The sequence below is a fragment of the Agrilus planipennis genome, unplaced genomic scaffold, assembly GCF_000699045.2.
Source record: "Agrilus planipennis isolate EAB-ADULT unplaced genomic scaffold, Apla_2.0 scaffold155, whole genome shotgun sequence".
NCBI classification, from domain to species: domain Eukaryota; kingdom Metazoa; phylum Arthropoda; class Insecta; order Coleoptera; family Buprestidae; genus Agrilus; species Agrilus planipennis.
This window is the reverse complement of record NW_020439161.1, coordinates 713,339-732,763: the sequence shown is the minus strand read 5'-3', so window position 1 is coordinate 732,763 and position 19,425 is coordinate 713,339. Positions and strand designations below refer to the sequence as shown.

At 28.6% G+C, this 19,425-nt stretch overlaps 1 long non-coding RNA gene across 2 annotated transcripts; it reads right to left on the bottom strand.

Moving 5' to 3' along the window:
* Positions 1-1,086: 1,086 nt before the first annotated feature.
* LOC108737462 lies at positions 1,087-17,584 on the bottom strand. Of its 2 annotated transcripts, none has more exons than XR_003231797.1 (6): positions 17,357-17,584; positions 2,300-2,390; positions 1,909-2,042; positions 1,721-1,850; positions 1,421-1,580; positions 1,087-1,242 (listed from the first exon to the last, which is right to left on the bottom strand). It is a non-coding gene; the product is annotated as an uncharacterized LOC108737462 (long non-coding RNA). The 2 variants fall into 2 exon arrangements; XR_003231798.1 differs by lacking the exon at positions 17,357-17,584 and adding an exon at positions 2,447-2,676.
* Positions 17,585-19,425: the final 1,841 nt, after the last annotated feature.

The following is a 19,425-nucleotide window of genomic DNA, read 5'->3' as shown; positions in this document are numbered from 1 at the left end:
AGTTTTCCTTATGTTGTAGCTTTAAACTTGAATACAGATGAAATAAAAGTAATAGATACAAGATACACTGTAATAAGTAAAATAAAACATTTCTGATGTTTAAAATAAAAAATAAAGTACAAGCAGTTTTTTTTTTGATTTTCTAAAATTCACCTCATATTAATGTTAAAATATACATACATTTTGTTTTACAGTTTATCAAAAAATTGAAAGAATTTTACTTTACACTTTCACGTTCCTGTAAAGAACGTAGATATATTTTAATTTAAGTTAGATTCCAAGGTGGCAGTCAAATAATTACACATAATTGAGGGATTGTAAATTTGATGAATTCACTCAAACACAAACCAAAATATAAAATACAACAATTACATCTCATTGCTGTAGATTCCTGAAATCGAATACAAAATATCAAACATTTGAATAGGTATGTCTTTGACTTTTAATTATATTTATATTTAACAAACAAATGTATAACACCTAACTAGTAGAACTATAAGTAAAAAACAAAATTTGTTCAGTCTTCAGATGGTTGAATAGACCGAAACGAAAAACAAAACGACAAGAAACATATACTCAGTTGTGTAATTATTTGAACTCACCCTGGAAAAAACCACATGATCTATTTTAATTTTGTTCTGCTTTTGACATCCTGGTACTTAAAGATGTTGGAGAGCTACACTATTAAAAGAAGTTATTGTAGCATAAAAAATAGTAAACCATACAATGTAAAATTTGATTTTATGAAGCTGTTGAACAAAAGCAGTGAAGCAAAGTAGATGCTAAATACCCGAAAAAAAGTTTTAGCATTTTTCTAATATTTAATATGTAGGTAGCATCTATTTTGTATTATTGATAATTTTAACAGTGAAAACAAATCAAATTTTGCAGATATTGTTCTATTACCATTAGTTGTTTACTATTTTTTGTGCAATAGTAATTTCTGTGTAGCTCTTCAAACTTCTTCAATGATACCTACTTAAAACTTGACCACTGAATGTAAAAATGTAGGTAAAAAATATAATAATAAAATAAGTCGAGACGTCTGTAATAATTTATTGAAAAATTCACATCTATTACCTTTACTTGATGTTGTTCAGCATCATAAATGCTTCCTCCAGTAACTGCAACACACTGCGTCAATTTCCGATCGAAAAAGTGGTTTTCAGGTATTAACACATCTTGGAGTGAAGAAGGACTTATATAATTAAATCTCTGTATCACCTAGCATCTAGAGTGTTCCTGCAAAATAAAATCTTATGAAAAACTATTCATGTATAGTTGAACCTATTAATCAATAAAAGAAATAATTAGATAATTTGTAATTAATTAAAAAGATAAGTGAAAGTAAATGTGTTGGTAAGAAAAATAATAAGTCGAAACGTCTGCAATAATTTATTGAAAAATTCACATCTATTACCTTTACTTGATGTTGTTCAGCATCATAAATCCTTCCTCCAGTAACTGCAACACACAGCGCCAATTTCCGATCGAAAAAGTGGTTTTCAGGTATTAACACATCTTGGAGTGAAGAAGGACTTATATAATTAAATCTATATCACATGACATCTAGAGTGTTCCTGTAAAATAAAATCTTATGAAAAACTATTCAAGTGTAGTTGAACATATTAATCAAAGAAAGAAATAATTAGATAATTTGTAATTAATTAAAAATATGTGAAAAAATTAATAAATAATTGAAATGATCAAGGAAAAGTACCTAAGTTATTGATTGGAAACAGGTGACGAGGAATGGCACCTTTGTGCCTCTTTCAGGTAATGCTACATCCTTGAGTGAAATAGGGTTGATTTAGCCAAATCTCCCACAGCACATGGTATCCTCAGTGTTTCTGTAAAATGAAATATTATAATTAATTTAGCTACTCTGGTAAAACACGTTATTATCACCTTAAATAACTATAAAATCATCCAAGGTGAAAAGTCAACAGCAAACACAGTACCATATAGTAGACGAATTATGCTTTTCCAGTAGGATGAAAATTAACTTCAATGTCTTCATTCTCTCTTATTTGTCAGTTAACCTGCAGGAAATTGATAAGAATAATGGATTAACTACCTCATTAAATAAATAAAACATTAAACTAAAACTTAGATAATTAAGGAACAATATATGTTAACAATTCAAAATGTAGACCAAAACCACGTTAATAATAGAACACATTAAACAACAGTTAAAATAATTTGGAATTGAAAACATAAGTGAAAATATTAGCCAACAATTGAAATGATTAAGGAATAGTACCTACGTTAATAATTGAAAGTATGTCTAAAAATCTACCTTTATGCTTCCTTTAAGTACTGCTACATCCTAAAGTGAAAAATGGTTGATTTGATCCAATGTCCAATAGCACATGGCATCCAGAGTATTTCTGTAAAATATTTACTAATATTAGCAAGAACGAATTGTTCGCAAATAAGTACCTACATAATTTAATATTATAATACACTTCAAAAACAAATCTGTATGAATATAACTATTACAAGCTGATTATTTGCAATGAAATAAAGCTGATTCTGCGCAAAAATGAACTCGGTTTATTAATTCTAAAAAACGCGAGCAACACGTCCTGCTACTAACCACGATAGCCTAAAAATGGTAACGAACAGTACGTTCAAGCCTGCTCGAGTTTGCGAAAGATACTGCATGAAGCACTGATGACGTAAAAAAGACTACTCAGGAGCATCATATTCGATTTCTGCGGCGGTTCGCGGTAAATATTTCGAAAATTAACCAATCGCGTTGCTAGTTTCAATCTCTTTTTATAAAAGTGAAAGGCATGTATGGTTTGCTTTGTGCAAGTTCCATCCAAGTAAATTAATACAAGAGCGAGAGAGACGGTGAAAGCTTAAAAAAGAGAACGTTAGAAAAGCAGATAAAAAGTTTTCCTTATGTTGTAGATTACATATAAGATCCTTAAATATGAGTCAAATACGTGCTTTTGAAAGTATTAAGTAATATTTNATTGAAAATATTCAACAATAACGCAAATAATTAGGTAATAAAATATTAATGAGGGAAAATAAAAGTTAATAATTGAAATGATTAGAAAATGTGATATATGTTTTCATTTTCTTAGTTTGAATTGTGCTAAAATAGGTATAAACTCATTAAAGAATAGCAGACAAATGCACGCTTTCGAAAATATTAAACAATTAAAGTAGTTTAGGTAAAGTAAATGAAATTATACGTATAAACAGGATTATAGGCGATTTTAACATAAGAATTGGAAATGAATGTTGCGTTATGGTAAATAATAAGGAATTTGCAAGAAACTCTAAGGGTGAATACTTCGATAGGGAAGGAATGAATTTTAGACAATAGGGAATAAAGAAAAATTAGGAAATTTAACTGGAAATTTTAAGGGAGATGAAAATGGGGAACATACATATATAGAAAGAGGAAAAATCGGACCACGAGAGGATTTAAGAAGCTTTAAAATAATTTATACAAGATCGGACTATTCGTCGCTAGGGATTGAATGGAGAAATGAAGCGAATGAAAAATTAAACAGTTAAGGGTTGGAAGAGTAGTGTAATTATTAAATGGAGGGAAATAATTATTGAAAAATATAGAAAAAATATAAAAGAAAGGGTAAGCGAATTAATGAATTGAAGTACATGAAGGAAAGTGGCAAAAGGGAAATATCGGGGAGTATATTTAGAAATAGATACACAAAATAGTTGAGAAGGAAAGAGAGAAGGCATTAAGGGAATAAGTACAGTAATATAATAACGCATGGAAGAAGGAATAAAGGTTTATGTCATTAGATTGTTAGGAATGAAACATGTTCGTATTTTTTTATTAATTGTCTCGTAAGAATAATTTGTTCAAAAATGATGTTTTAATTATTCATTAAAACAAACTTTTAATTCATTGCTAAATTAAAACAATAGCATTGGGATACTGTTCAAGTAAAAAGAGAAAGTATTCGGAGAGAAAAAGATGGACAATACCCTCGGCTAAAATGTGATGAAATCCATGTTAATCGGAAATAATATAGCTGCCTAGAAATGAAAGAATTTTCAAAATCGCTCCAATATAGCAAGAAAATTTGCATTTGAAAACAGATAAACTTTCAAAAAATTAAAACGCACTTGTAGAAATTTTAACCATAAAAGAAAAAAGTAAACTTTTCAAGAATTACAGAACGTGAATAATTATTTAATTTACAATTAGGAAGACAACTTGTTCGAATTGAAAAATCATTTAAATGATAATTTGCCGTTAATTAGCTAATCATTATTGTGAAAGAAAAAAGTTTGTCATTTCCTATTTTTAAAAAATATTGCATGTTTTGCTAATTTGATATGAAGTTAGCGCAACATCTAAGGTGATTGTTATTAAATATATATTTGACAACAATTAACCTAATAGGAATTTGCCATGACAGATTGGCAATGAGTGAAATTGCGACAAATGAAGTCTTAGCCTCCTTCGGGGGGTGTTTTGCTGCAAATCCCCAAAAAGTAAGTCTACATTTAATTCGCTCGGAGTGAACAGTCAATTTCTACGAGTAATTAGCACGTCAGAAATGTGATTTATTTGAAATACTAGCATTTAAAATGCAAATACAAAATAAAAAATGCCTATTTTTATCTTGCATGTAAATACTTTTTTGAGAAAAGCATTTTGTATTTTATTTAAAATACTTTTCCAAACGTATTTTCTATTTGTAAAATGCAAAATACATTTTGTTATCTTGCATGTAAATACTTTTTTGAGAAAAGCATTTTGTATTTTATTTAAAATACTTTTCCAAACGGATATTTTATTTATAAAATGCAAAATACTTTTCGCCGTTAAAAATGTTGCTAGTATCATCTATCAAACATTATATAAAACAATCAATGAAAGTTGCTTACATTGACCTTTGAAGGTATTAGAAGTTTAAAAAGGAAACAATGAATGCCTTCTAATTCTTTAACTGAAGAGAACCCAAAAAAACCCTTGGAAATGCATAATCTAAAATATTGGATCGATATTATCTTTCGGGTTCATTGTTATGGTCCATGGAATTTTGAAGTTCCAAATTAATATCAGTACCTGCCAAGTTACAACTTATCGTACCTTTAACAAGAAATTACAAAATTCCATGAATTACAAAAAAAACAGCCCGCAAAACAATATCGAATTCATATACGCCAGCTGTGTAAAACTGAAATCTATAAGAAATTGTGGTGTGCTAATAAATGCGTATAATCCAAAATTCTTAGGAAACGATTCGAAAAACATCACTTATTTGATGAACCCTAAGCTAAAGAGACTATGGATTCCATTTTTTTCGCTTATTACAATGTGTAAAAGATCAGAAACAAAATGGGGTTGTATTTATTTTGATATAAAATGATTAATCTTGATTTTACATCAATAAAATTATTTAAGGTAAACAAACTATTTTGGCATCGGTGTCCAATAAAAACGGGTAACAAAGGCAAATAAGGAAGTTTAGAGAAGAATTATTTGTTGCTGAACTGAAGAAACTATAACATAAAGATGGAAACACTATATCTCAATTACTTCAAACAGAAAAAAAGAGTTTTCACTTCAGAAATGACAAAAGTCAAAAAAGCATACAATCCTATTACGATTTATCTGAAAAATATAAAATTACCCTTAAGAAGGTATGTCCTACTAGATGGTCTTCAAAGAACGACGCTTTATTAGCGATAAAGAAAAATTATTTATTAATCATGAAACTTTGTACCAACTAAATTTAATTTCCACTAATAAAGATGAATTTGAAGAATGTAAAAATATAATTAACATTTAAGAAAGTTATGATTTCTTAATGCTTCACATTTTTTTCTTCACTATTTGAAATCATTAATCCTGCTTCAAATGCTACACAGCATGAAAATAATGACTTACAGAAAGCTAGTATTTTATTAAGTTATTTTTTTAATAAAGTGAGCTAATTAAGAAATCAAAATTCATTCAATGGTTTGCTAAATGAGTCCAGAGATTTAGCAATAGAGTGAGGGGTAACAACTGTTTTTAAAAATAAAAGGCGAATGATACCGAAGGGTTTTTTTTTTGATGAGTTATCACAAGATGGGAGAATTGCAGACCCAGAATCATATTTCAAATTCAATGTATACTATCGCTGTTTAGATGTATTAATTTCCAAACTAAACAAAAATTTTAGAACCTTTGTGACCTAACTAAAATGTTCGAAGTATTACAACCGGAAAAACTCGTATCTTCTTCAAACGAAGCGATAAAAACGCTTCCGGAAAACTGTCGGCTAAAAGACATTTCAGTTAATCTTTATGATTAATTAATTAATTAATTGCTTAAATTCTGAAATTAAAAAAATTCATTCCATTAAGGAACTCATGGAATTATTGTTGATAAAATTCAATAGCCTTGCATCCAGTTTTCCGAAGATAATAACAACAGGCTTTTTATTCTTGACCTTCCAGTTATAAACGCAACAACTGAAAGAAGTATTTCAAAGTTAAAACTGATAAAAATTACCAAAGGACATTGATAGGGCAGGAACGGTTATCAGACTTGTCACTATTGTCTATAGAGGCAGAAATTTTAGAAAAACTGAAATCGTCCTCAGCTATAGATGATTTAATAAATCGATTTGCCGAAAAAAGACAAGAAAAGTGTATATTTAATTTGAATTGTTTGGCTAGCTCAACTAGGAGGAAGCGATAACTTATAAATATTTATTTTAATTTAATGCTAGCATTTTTGTTTCTTTTCTGAGAAATCTTTACTCTTTATTTAGGTCCCCCAACTATTTTTGATACAGAGCCCCTCCGTTCCGGGGGCGTTTTGCGGTAAATCCCCAAAAAATGACTATCTGCTAATAAGTCGGGAAATTACATCGCAGAAAATTTCTTAATAAATTCGCATTTAAACTTTACGTAAAGGAAATCTAATGCAACCCCCGTGAAACGGATATTTTGCTGAATTTCTTAAAAATTTCTGGTTTTCACAAAATTTTATCACAATAAATTCTTAAGCGCAAGAAATTACACAGGTCAACACGAATTTTGACTTTGATAAGAGGGTATAAAATTTAGACAGATTTATTAATAGTTACAAGAAAAAGAAATATATGGCCTGAAAAAGTTGATCAATATTTTAGAAAATCCATGGTCTAAATTTTTTTTAGCGATGAATTGAAACAAATTTATTAATATATAAGTTTAAAAGTAAACCCTAATACTTTTCCTTTCTTGTTTATAACTACTCTTTATGACTAAAACCCAAACGTAGTCCCCCATCATATTTTAGTTGTATTGACCTTAATAACGTTGTTGGAAAGCCATAATATCTTGATGAAAACGTTCTCGTTGTTCTTTTGAATACGCCGCCATGTTGTTTTCAAAATTAACTAAACGAGCATGCAGCAAATGTACTTTTAAAGACATTCTGCAACCCACAATTTTCTATCATGTTATCAACTAGCTCTCGGTAATTTTCAACTTTGTTATTCCCTAAAAATCTAGAAGTTACTTCTTTAAAACTATTCCAACTTTTTTGTTGACCACTTTTTAATTCGTGGACCAATATAAATTCCAGCTTTAACCTTTGCATCTGACAACTTTAGGAAAAGGTTTTTTAAAACAGTAAAAGCTTCAAATCATTCATCTAATTTTTTTACGAATTGTTTCATGAAAAAAAAATAAATTGATGTCTAAAGGCGGCATTAGTATATTTTCAAATTCAGCAATTGGTTCACATTTTACGTTTTGTTTCCCAACACGAAATTCAGTTCTTAGTGTCTATGATTTTTGAATATAATGTTGAGCATCCGCTCTACTGTTCCACAAACAGAAATAACACGCTTATTTTATATATTCACCCTGTAGTCCCATTAAAATTCCTACCATCTTAAAATCTCCTATGAACTGCCACTTATACTCTTGATACTTCAAAGCTTCGAGTAAATTTTTAACACTTTCATAGTTTTCTTTCAAATGTACAGAATAAGCGATTGGAAAACATGGAAATTTATTTCCGTCATGTAATAAAACTGCTTTCAGGCTATTCGTCGAGCTGTCAATAAATAAACGCCACTCACTGGGAACACAGGGAATTCCAATCCCTTGAAACAAACCTCTTACGTTGTTACAATAGAAAAGTTACGACCTCCTTATTTTTTCGAGGTATTTTTAAATGTACTTGAACTATTTAATGCTTTTTTATAGATGATAACTCAAAAAGTATTATTACCGTAACTTACAGAAAAGCAAACTTTATATGGAATATGGGTATTTTTCCTTTATTTTGGAATATAATGTATAGAAAAATTAAAAAATAAATTTTAGGACAAAACAAAAATTTTTTGTTATGTTATTTTCCTAAATTAAGCGACGAACTCTTTTATTATTCAACAATTTCCAGCAAAGCACTCCCGGGTAGGTAAGACTTCATTTGTTGCGGGAAAATTATTCAAGATAAAATTTCCCGACTTATTCGCCAAAAAAAGACTTTTTGGGAATTCACAACGAATAAACCCTGGAAGAGGGTAAATATCTATCACACGCGAATTACTCGTAAGAACTGACCGTTCATCCAGGACAAATTAGTTGTAAATTTGGGAAATTTTCCGCAATGAAATTTCCGGCCACTTTCGCGAAAGAAGTGACTTTTGGACAGGACCGTCTTTAACTTTTTAAGTCCCTGGGCACACAAGGATTACGGAGCTCTTATGGCTTTGACAGAAGATTATCTTATTAAAAGAGTCAAAAAGAGTATTAGGTAAGCAAAATTCTAAATTTATTTGACAATTGTTCCTATTTCTTTACAATCACAATAAAGATAATTGTAATAGGGATCGCTCAAAAAATATATGATCAGGAGAAAGGAATGGTCTAAGGAAATGTGACATTCACAGTTCATCAATTTTATTTTAATTTTTTTTTTAATTTTTCATAGACACATCAGCGACAAACTGACCAAAATTTCTTGAAGCATCGTACTTTTTAATTCATGTCTTATTCTTTCCAATTTGAATTGTGTTTTCAATTTTGTTTTGTAATTACTGGCTAATTTCCTCAAAATAAATATATTTATCGGTAATAAATATTGGGTATCGGTTGGTGGATGGACCTGGCAGGAACAAAGGGATTATAGCCGACGGCAGGGCCCTGGGGACTTGCCCAAAGTGTCCAAAAGAAAAGATGGGTCTGATTTTGCACCAAAACAGTCCCCCGGAGGGGCCAAATACCTATCAGGCTAATTGTTGTCAAAAATTATTTTTTAATAATACTCGTCTTAGGTGTTTCGCTAACTTATCAAGTAAGCCAGCAAAACACTCAACTTTATTCAAAAATAAGAAACGACAATTCTTTTTCTTGCACAACTAATTAACGGCAAATTATCATTCGAAAGATTATTCGAATCGAACAAGTTGTCATGCTAATTTTATATACGTCTAGGTACCTACATTTTTGTTCATTGACGATTAAACTAATATTAAATTTTGCAATCGCTTGAAAATGTTTTCGGTGTATGTTTTTATCTTAGTTTATGGATTATTTATTTAATAGTGTAGGTAATTCATTTTTATTGCCCCTATTGACAAATAATCTTTTTAGTCGTACAGAAGAATGATGTACAAGGAGTTTCTGCGCAAGAAAATTATCCAAAATTTAGATCTGCTTAATTAAATTAGTTCAACAAATAAAAATGTTTTTCATTATTGGGATCCGTCAAATGGGAGGAGCCTAAAAACATGGCGCCGATTAGGGAAAATTTATCGTAGTTCCTATAGCGTAGCGTGCAATTTTCAAGTTTTTAAATTACGATAAAATGATAAGTATTGACACAATATGTGATTGGGCTGACACAAAGCCTCGGAAAGGAAATTTCGTTGAAGGTGAGCGTGTTTTTAATNTATAGTAACAATTTTTCACCACTAAATTTTCACATTTTCATGTTTTGAAAACAAATGCAATATGTACTTGCAATTAGTAAATGCTCATAGAGAAAGTTATCTGCAGTAATATATTTGATGCGCTATATAGACGAGTGCAAAATGGTTTGATAAAAGAATATTTAATGTAAAAGGCAAATACTTTGCTATTTCAAATTTAAAATACAAAATATTTTTTTCTTTTATATTTTAAATTGTTAGCCTTGATAATATCATGTAGGTAATAGAATATTCAATTTCCTTTATGACAGGAATGTGCACAATAATATAATTAAGCGAACCTTTCATGAATGAAAAATCTTTGCATTTTTAGTTACTAATAAAAAATGCTCCCATAACTTTATGTCCAAAATTAATATTTATATCAAAAGAATGACTCAACTAAACACAAATTGTTTTAAACCATGTAATACAAATAATTTTCATTCAAATAAAATCGTTTTGCTTAAAAATCTTTCATTTCTAGTCTCATTGTATAAACTTTTAAATTTTGAGCTCAACTGGGTACCTGATGGGTGAAAAATCGATCGTACGATTCAATCTTTAGAAAAAATAACCGACCTGAAAAATTCTCTTATTTTCAAATTACACAATTATTGACCTAAACTTTTTCGGTCAAAGAATAAAATGTTTAGAATACTGCATATCAAATTATGTAATGATGGCACTTTTCGTGACTATAAAATGTTTTATTCTGTTAAAATTCACATTATAAAACATCTAAACAAAATTTGTAATTAAATTACTTTCTATGTAATAAGTCAGGCATATTATTTGTTCTATATAGTTCTCGACGTGCAGGAGATATAAGTAACCTTATGAGATATTATAAGGACAAATTTTAGATTAGCATGCCTGACCGACCTTGTTTTAACAAAGATATGTTTTTTAGTTAAAACGACATAATTTATTTAAAAGCAGCCGTGAATTATTAGTTGTAATAAGAAGACATAAAATAAAAATCCCGGAACTCTCAACGTGTTTGATTTTACCCTATAATCTAACATATTCTTCCTGTGCAACATTCCTGTAACGCGATTAAAAAAAAAAAAGAGCAATACGATGTTTGTAAATTATGGACTAGAAACTAATTTTGCACTTTTGGAAGTATATAAAACCACAAGGAAGTTGAAAAAAAAAAATTAAAATTGTTAATTGACGAAAAGTATCAAATATAACAAATTTCTCTTAAATTTTCTTGTTGCATCTAATTTGGGTATTAGAATTGAGAATATATTCAAGTATAATTGAAATAATTAGAAATCTAATAAATTATTAGTAATTGAAAATGTAAATCAATAATTAAAATAATTAAGAAACATATATTGAAAAATAAAAATATTGTTTGGAAATGTATTAATAATTGAAAATATTCAACAATAACGCAAATAATTAGGTAATAAAATATTAATGAGGGAAAATAAAAGTTAATAATTGAAATGATTAGAAAATGTGATATATGTTTTCATTTTCTTAGTTTGAATTGTACTAAAATAGGTATAAACTCATTAAAGAACAGCAGACAAATGCACGCTTTCGAAAATATTAAACAATTAGAGTAGTTCAGGTAAAATACGAGTAAATGAAATTATACGTATAAATAGGATTATAGGCGATTTTAACATAAGAATTGGAAAGGAATGTTGCGTTATGGTAAATAATAAGGAATTTGCAAGAAACTCTAAGGGTGAATACTTGGATAGGGAAGGAATAAATTTTAGACAATAGGGAATAAAGAAACATTAGGAAATTTAACTGGAAATTTTAAGGGAGATGAAAATGGGGAACATACATATATAGAAAGAGGAAAAATCGGACCACGAGAGGATTTAAGAAGCTTTAAAATAATTTATACAAGATCGGACTATTCGTCGCTAGGGATTGAATGGAGAAATGAAGCGAATGAAAAATTAAACAGTTAAGGGTTGGAAGAGTAGTGTAATTATTAAATGGAGGGAAATAATTATTGAAAAATATAGAAAAAATATAAAAGAAAGGGTAAGCGAATTAATGAATTGAAGTACATGAAGGAAAGTGGCAAAAGGGAAATATCGGGGAGTATATTTAGAAATAGATACACAAAATAGTTGAGAAGGAAAGAGAGAAGGCATTAAGGGAATAAGTACAGTAATATAATAACGCATGGAAGAAGGAATAAAGGTTTATGTCATTAGATTGTTAGGAATGAAACATGTTCNAGGTAATAAAATACTAATGAGGGAAAATAAAAGTTAATAATTGAAATGATTAAACAATAAGATATAAGTTTTCATTTCCTTAGTTTGAATTGTGCTAAAATAGGTTGAGAAGGAAAGAGAGGAGGCAATAAGGGAATAGATACAGAATAATAATAATATATGGAAGAAAGAATAAAGGTTTATGTCATTAGATTGTTAGGAATGAAACATGTTCGTATTTTTTTGTTGTCTTGCAAGAATAATTTGTCCAAAAATGTTGTTTTAATAAAATCATATTTTAATTCATTGCTAAATTAAAACAACAGTTGTGATACCGTTGAAGTAAAGAGAGAAAGTATTCGGAGAGAAGAAGATGGATAATATACGCTCGATTAAAATCTACAATGTGATGAAAATCCAAAACTTAGACCTGCTTAATTAAATTAGTCCCACAAATCTTTATAACAAGAGTTTTCCTAAGCTTGAAAAGCGGATTTTTTTTTCGAATTTAAAGCAACTCATTCCTTTAAATTCAAAAGAAAATCTTTTCTATCATCGCCCCCAACACAAAAATTTCCGCTACGAATTCTCTTATTTTCAAATTACACAATCATTAAGCTAAAGTTTTTCAGTCAAAGAATAATAGGTTTAGAATATTGCATATCAAATTATGCAATGATGGTACTTTTCGTGACTATAAAATATTTCTTCTTCGTGTGCGACATTTCTGTAATGCAATATAAAAAAAAGAGCAGTTCAATATGAATTTTTGTTGCTTCCAGGAGACTACGTAAAAAAACAAAAAAACCTTTTTGAAAAGTAAATTTCTTAAACTTAAAATCGACTTAAACCATTAAATCATCAAAACCTTTCTTGAAGTTTCAAAATATAATTTCTAAACTCGTTAAAAGTACTCGCGAATATTATAAAATATATATTTTAAATTTTAATCTATTTAAAATTGATGTGACGACTTTTAAATGCCCTTCTAGAATATTTATGGAAATTTACAATTTACAAATTTAGATAAAATAAGCCGGAACTGTAAATAAGACACACCTAAATTAACANAAGTATCCTTAAATATTCTCTGAAGAAATTTTCGAGCACCCCATCACAACTAATTTTTAGAGGGTAAAAAGGTATTTTTGGTATCCCAGCACGATATTCGTAACTTGACAATCGAAAATACACAGTAATCTTACTGTTAATCGAAACACTTTAAATTATTTTATGTTATAATTAAACAAAATCGCAATTAACCTCGTCGTATTACACAAAGCAAACTTCGATAGAAACTGAGTCCGAGTTCGGAGATTTTTAAACCGAAGACGAAACGACGGCGACACGTTCGTTCACGAAGTTTTGTTAAACAATATAATAATCTAGTATCTATGATAATAATCATAACCCGAATGAAACAGAGAATAAATATGTTGAAAAATTAATTGTTTTTGATTTTTTATTAATCAATTTTTTTTGAGAAGGTACTAGTGTACTTCAGAGTTACTTTTGGTCGTGTAAAAACGTATAACAAGAGACATAAATGAAAATTATAGTAACAATTTTTCACCACTAAATTTTCACATTTTCATGTTTTGAAAACAAATGCAATATGTACTTGCAATTAGTAAATGCTCATAGAGAAAGTTATCTGCAGTAATATATTTGATGCGCTATATAGACGAGTGCAAAATGGTTTGATAAAAGAATATTTAATGTAAAAGGCAAATACTTTGCTATTTCAAATTTAAAATACAAAATATTTTTTTCTTTTATATTTTAAATTGTTAGCCTTGATAATATCATGTAGGTAATAGAATATTCAATTTCCTTTATGACAGGAATGTGCACAATAATATAATTAAGCGAACCTTTCATGAATGAAAAATCTTTGCATTTTTAGTTACTAATAAAAAATGCTCCCATAACTTTATGTCCAAAATTAATATTTATATCAAAAGAATGACTCAACTAAACACAAATTGTTTTAAACCATGTAATACAAATAATTTTCATTCAAATAAAATCGTTTTGCTTAAAAATCTTTCATTTCTAGTCTCATTGTATAAACTTTTAAATTTTGAGCTCAACTGGGTACCTGATGGGTGAAAAATCGATCGTACGATTCAATCTTTAGAAAAAATAACCGACCTGAAATTCTCAGTGCAATATTTTAATACTTATTTAATAAAAATAGATACAATTTGAAAAGTTTTACTTATTGATTGTAATGGTTGACATGCATTTCATCTTCGTCAGGCATCATTAATGCCCCAAGAAGTATGAAAAAGAAAGAAAATACGAATCTTTCTCGTTATCTCTAAAATATCCTTGAAATTGCGACACCCTAACACACTATGTTAACCCCAACATAAAATCTATATTATGTATCATGTATTATTTTATCCATACATGTCTTTCGCTTCAAAATTCCAAAAAGTAAACAAACTTTGGTTTTCCCAAAGACATATAAACCTTTTCAAAATAGTTTTAAAAACAATTCTGTAAATATTGCACGGGAACATCACAAACATTACGACAGCAACAGCGGACTTAATTATTGTTGCAAGTTTATTTATCAAATACTTATACATATATTGCACTTACCAAAACATGCTCCATTAAACTGTTTCAATTGAGTTTCTTGACTCTAGCAAAACGCAAAATTAGGATTTTTCAAAGCAAAATTATTAGTTCTACAAACAACAAATATACATAGAAAGTTTTGGATATATGTACGTAATAACGTTAAAGAATATTATAAAACACATTGTAGGTTTTTTGGAAACGTTTAAATAAATAAATAAATGAACAGTTCATTATCAACTTCTTCGTCATAACAAAATTAATATTCCATGTTTAGGATCAAATGTTCGTGAATTTTTCTAATCGACCAAACCGAAAGATAACACACAATTCAACATATACACCCATAAATAAAGAAAAAATAATTGCCATTTCGGAATTATTAAAAGCCTAAAGTTTATAGATTATAATCCATTTTCCACAATTTATAGATTCATACAGTAACGTGTGCATTTTAGTCGATTTTTCAGAATCGGACGATGCAACTCTTAATTGAAGTAATTTAACAAAACAGATTTCAATTTTTCTAAAATTAAATACCTGTGTGCGAATTATTTGCATGAAAACTACATAAGTTGCTTTGGTTGCTTTAACGAATTTATTTGAAGTGTACTTAACATAAAAACTGCAAAGAATTATACATTTTTTAAATGTTTTTGAAATTGTTTTAAAAATACCTGTAAAAAAACTTTCAGACGCTATAATTTGTATTTTTATATTCTACATAGGACTATTTAACTGAAAATGCTATATAAAATGAAATTTTTGATTTTGAGAAAATTAGCTGTGACAAAACTACAGCCCATATAGGCATGAGTGATTTTATAAGAATTTCGTATTTCTAAGGGAAAAAGAACTTCACAATAATTACCCATTTGTTACTTAAATTACTTAATGATACTACCGATAATACAAAATTAATTATTAATTACCAAAAATAAGAAATCAATTTATTAATTGTTATACGTATTATTACATTTTTAAAATAAAAGTTCAATTCTGAAAATACCTATTCCTTTATGTTCATTTTATTTTTATTTGTTCTATTTGTTTTGGCATTTAGATCGTTGTAGTTAAGCATCCTTCAAATGACATGAGTCAACAAGCGAAGCAAAAAATTGCAAGAGATAACAACACGAAGACAAGCACACCAGTATACGTTGTATAGAGCAGATCGTATCATAACTGTCCCCTTGCCCCGCTTACACACTCCACACTGGATAATAAACGACAAACAATCATCACTAAAGACACGGATTTAAAAAAATATTTCCACCATTACATTTAAACAGAATCACCATTATTATATTCACGTTGACTGGGTTAATTTTACTTGTTTGAAATTATTCCAAAATATTGGGCAAACAGTTAAAAATTGTACTTTAATTTTATTGAATATTTCAGTGAAAATAAATTAAGATTTATCAGTGTAAACTCAAAAAAATATCAACCACAAATCTTGTGTACGTCTTATAACATTATACCTCGCCGAAATAGTTAAAATAAAATGACAATTTATCGATGTAAACTCAAAAAAATATCAAACGAAAATCCTTTAGGTATACATTGTGTACGTTTTACATCTTTATACCCAACCAAAGTAGTGAAAATAAATTAAGAATTGGCAATGTAAACTCAAAACAAAATCAATCACAAATCTTGTGTACATTTTATGACATTACACTCCGCCAAAATAGTAAAAATAAATGACAATTTATCGATGTAAACTCAAAAAAATATCAATCACAAATCTTGTCTACATTTTATGACATTATACTCCGCCAAAACAGTCAAAATAAATGACAATTTGTCGATGTAAACTCAAAAAAATATCAAACGAAAATCTTATAAGTACTTTGTGTACGTTTTACATCTTTATACCACGCTAAAATTGTGAATCTAAATGAAGATTTATCAATGTAAATTTAAAAAAATATCAACCACCAATCTTGTAGTGCTTATAGACTTCAAAATATACATATCAATTAATTTTTATATTGTTAACGTTTAAAAATCATATTGGTATACGTATTGACTTTACAACTATTTTTGCTGAAACTACAAAAATATTATTTTATAGAATTTTATTATTCAATTCAATTTAATTATTTAAAGTCAAAATACTTAGCATGAAAATAATATTAAAGATATTTAAAACTATGTCAATGTTTTTACGATTTCTTAAAATTATTAACACTTTACTTACAAACCTTGCAAACTACGCAAGCTATTACATCTGCATTTATTACAATCAGTAATAGCAATGTTCTATGTTTAATCACCCTAGCAAAAAAATTTGGCTTCACACACACTACATCTTTCAAAAAACAGAACTACAAAAGAACTAACAAGTGCATTTTGCCAAATGTGCAAGCTATATCGCCAGCAACCTTCAAAAATTGCAAAGCTTTAGGTTTCAAAGTGAGGGTAAGGAGTACCCTTCAAAAAATATGACATCTTATCTCTGTCCTCTTCAAAAATAATTATCAAAATCCGAAAAAATTTCAATATGCTAGTTAGAACACCTGTAATTATTACTACTAAAAATTGGAAAATTTTAGGTTCAAAAGGTAGGGTAAAGAGAACCCTTATAAAAAATCTGACTTTACACATTTTGTCCCCGTCCTCATTAAACAAAATTGTAACAAAAGTAAAATTCAATATTTCTACCTTTTCGTTGACATATCCCAGATTGCAAATGTGGTAAGTATCCTTAAATATTCTCTGAAGAAATTTTCGAGCACCCCATCACAACTAATTTTTAGAGGGTAAAAAGGTATTTTTGGTATCCCAGCACGATATTCGTAACTTGACAATCGAAAATACACAGTAATCTTACTGTTAATCGAAACACTTTAAATTATTTTATGTTATAATTAAACAAAATCGCAATTAACCTCGTCGTATTACACAAAGCAAACTTCGATAGAAACTGAGTCCGAGTTCGGAGATTTTTAAACCGAAGACGAAACGACGGCGACACGTTCGTTCACGAAGTTTTGTTAAACAATATAATAATCTAGTATCTATGATAATAATCATAACCCGAATGAAACAGAGAATAAATATGTTGAAAAATTAATTGTTTTTGATTTTTTATTAATCAATTTTTTTTGAGAAGGTACTAGTGTACTTCAGAGTTACTTTTGGTCGTGTAAAAACGTATAACAAAAGAGCATTAAACAATTAGACAATCGCGTTGATAATGCCCACGTATGAAGTGGGCGAAACACGTGTCCGCTCAAATAAATTTATAAGTTTCAAAATACAATTTCTAAACTCATTAAAAATACTCGCGAATATCACCCATTTCCTCCAATTTTTTATAAACAAACATCACTTTGCTTCCTCATCATTTAAAGTATAATTTAAGATTCCTTAAAGAAAAGGGTATGGGAGTTAATGGATAATATGAAGGAAAGTGGTAGAAAAGAAATGGGAAGGAGTATATTTAAAAATAGGTACAAAAAATAGCTGAGAAGGAAAGAGAGAAGGCATTAAGGGAATAGGTAGAAGATAATAATAATGTAAGGAAGAAAGAATAAAGGTTTATGTCATTAGATTGTTAAGAATGAAACATGTTCGTATTTTTTTATTAATTATTTTGCAAGAATAATTGTCCAAAAATGGCGTTTTAATTATTAATTAAAACAATATTTTAATTCATTGCTAAATTAAAACAACAGCGTTGTGGTACAGTGCAAGTAAAAAGAGAAAGTATTCGGAGAGAAAAAGATGGACAATACGCTCGGCTAAAATCTACAATGTGATGAAATCCATTTCATATTTAATATTAATAATAGCTTATGTTAATCGGAAATAATATAGCTGCCTAGAAATGAATGAATTTTCAAAATCGCTCCAATATAGCAAGAAAATTTGCATTTGAAAACAGATAAACTTTCAAAAAATTAAAACGCACTTGTAGAAATTCTAACCATAAAAGAAAAAAGTACTTTCCAAGCGTTTTGGTAAAGGTTTTAACTTGTACAACAGAATTACAGAGCGTGAATAATTATTTAATTTACATAAGAATTGGAAAGGAATGTTGCGTTATGGTAAATAATAAGGAATTTGTAATAAACTCCAAGGGTGAATACTTGGATAGGGATGGAATGAATTTTAGACAATGAGGAATAAAGAAGGATTGGGAAATTTAACTGGGAATTTTAAGGGAGGTGAAAATGGGGAACATACATACATAGAAAGAGGAAAAACAATTAATTACTATGCGTGTATAAATTGGGAGAAGGGAAGGGAGGCACAAGCAGTTTCAACTTTCAACATAATTTATACGATAAGATCGGTCCATTCGTCGCTAGGGGTTGAATGGAAAAATGAAGCGAATGAAGAGTTAAACAGTTAAGGGTGAGACGAGTGGTGTAAATATTAAATGGAGGGAAGTAAGTATTAAAAAATATAGAGAAAATATAAATGAAAGGGTATGGGAATTAATGAATGGAAGGATACGAAGGAAAGTGGTAGTAGGGAAACATGGAGGAGTATATTTAAAAATAGGTACAATAAATAGTTGAGAAGGAAAGAGAGAAGGCATTAAGGGAATAGGTAGAAGATAATGATAATGTAAGGAAGAAAGAATAAAGGTTTATGTCATTAGATTGTTAGGAATGAAACATGTTCGTATTTTTTTGTTAATTGTTTTGCAAGAATAATTGTCCAAAAATGGCGTTTTAATTATTAATTAAAACAATATTTTAATTCATTGCTAAATTAAAACA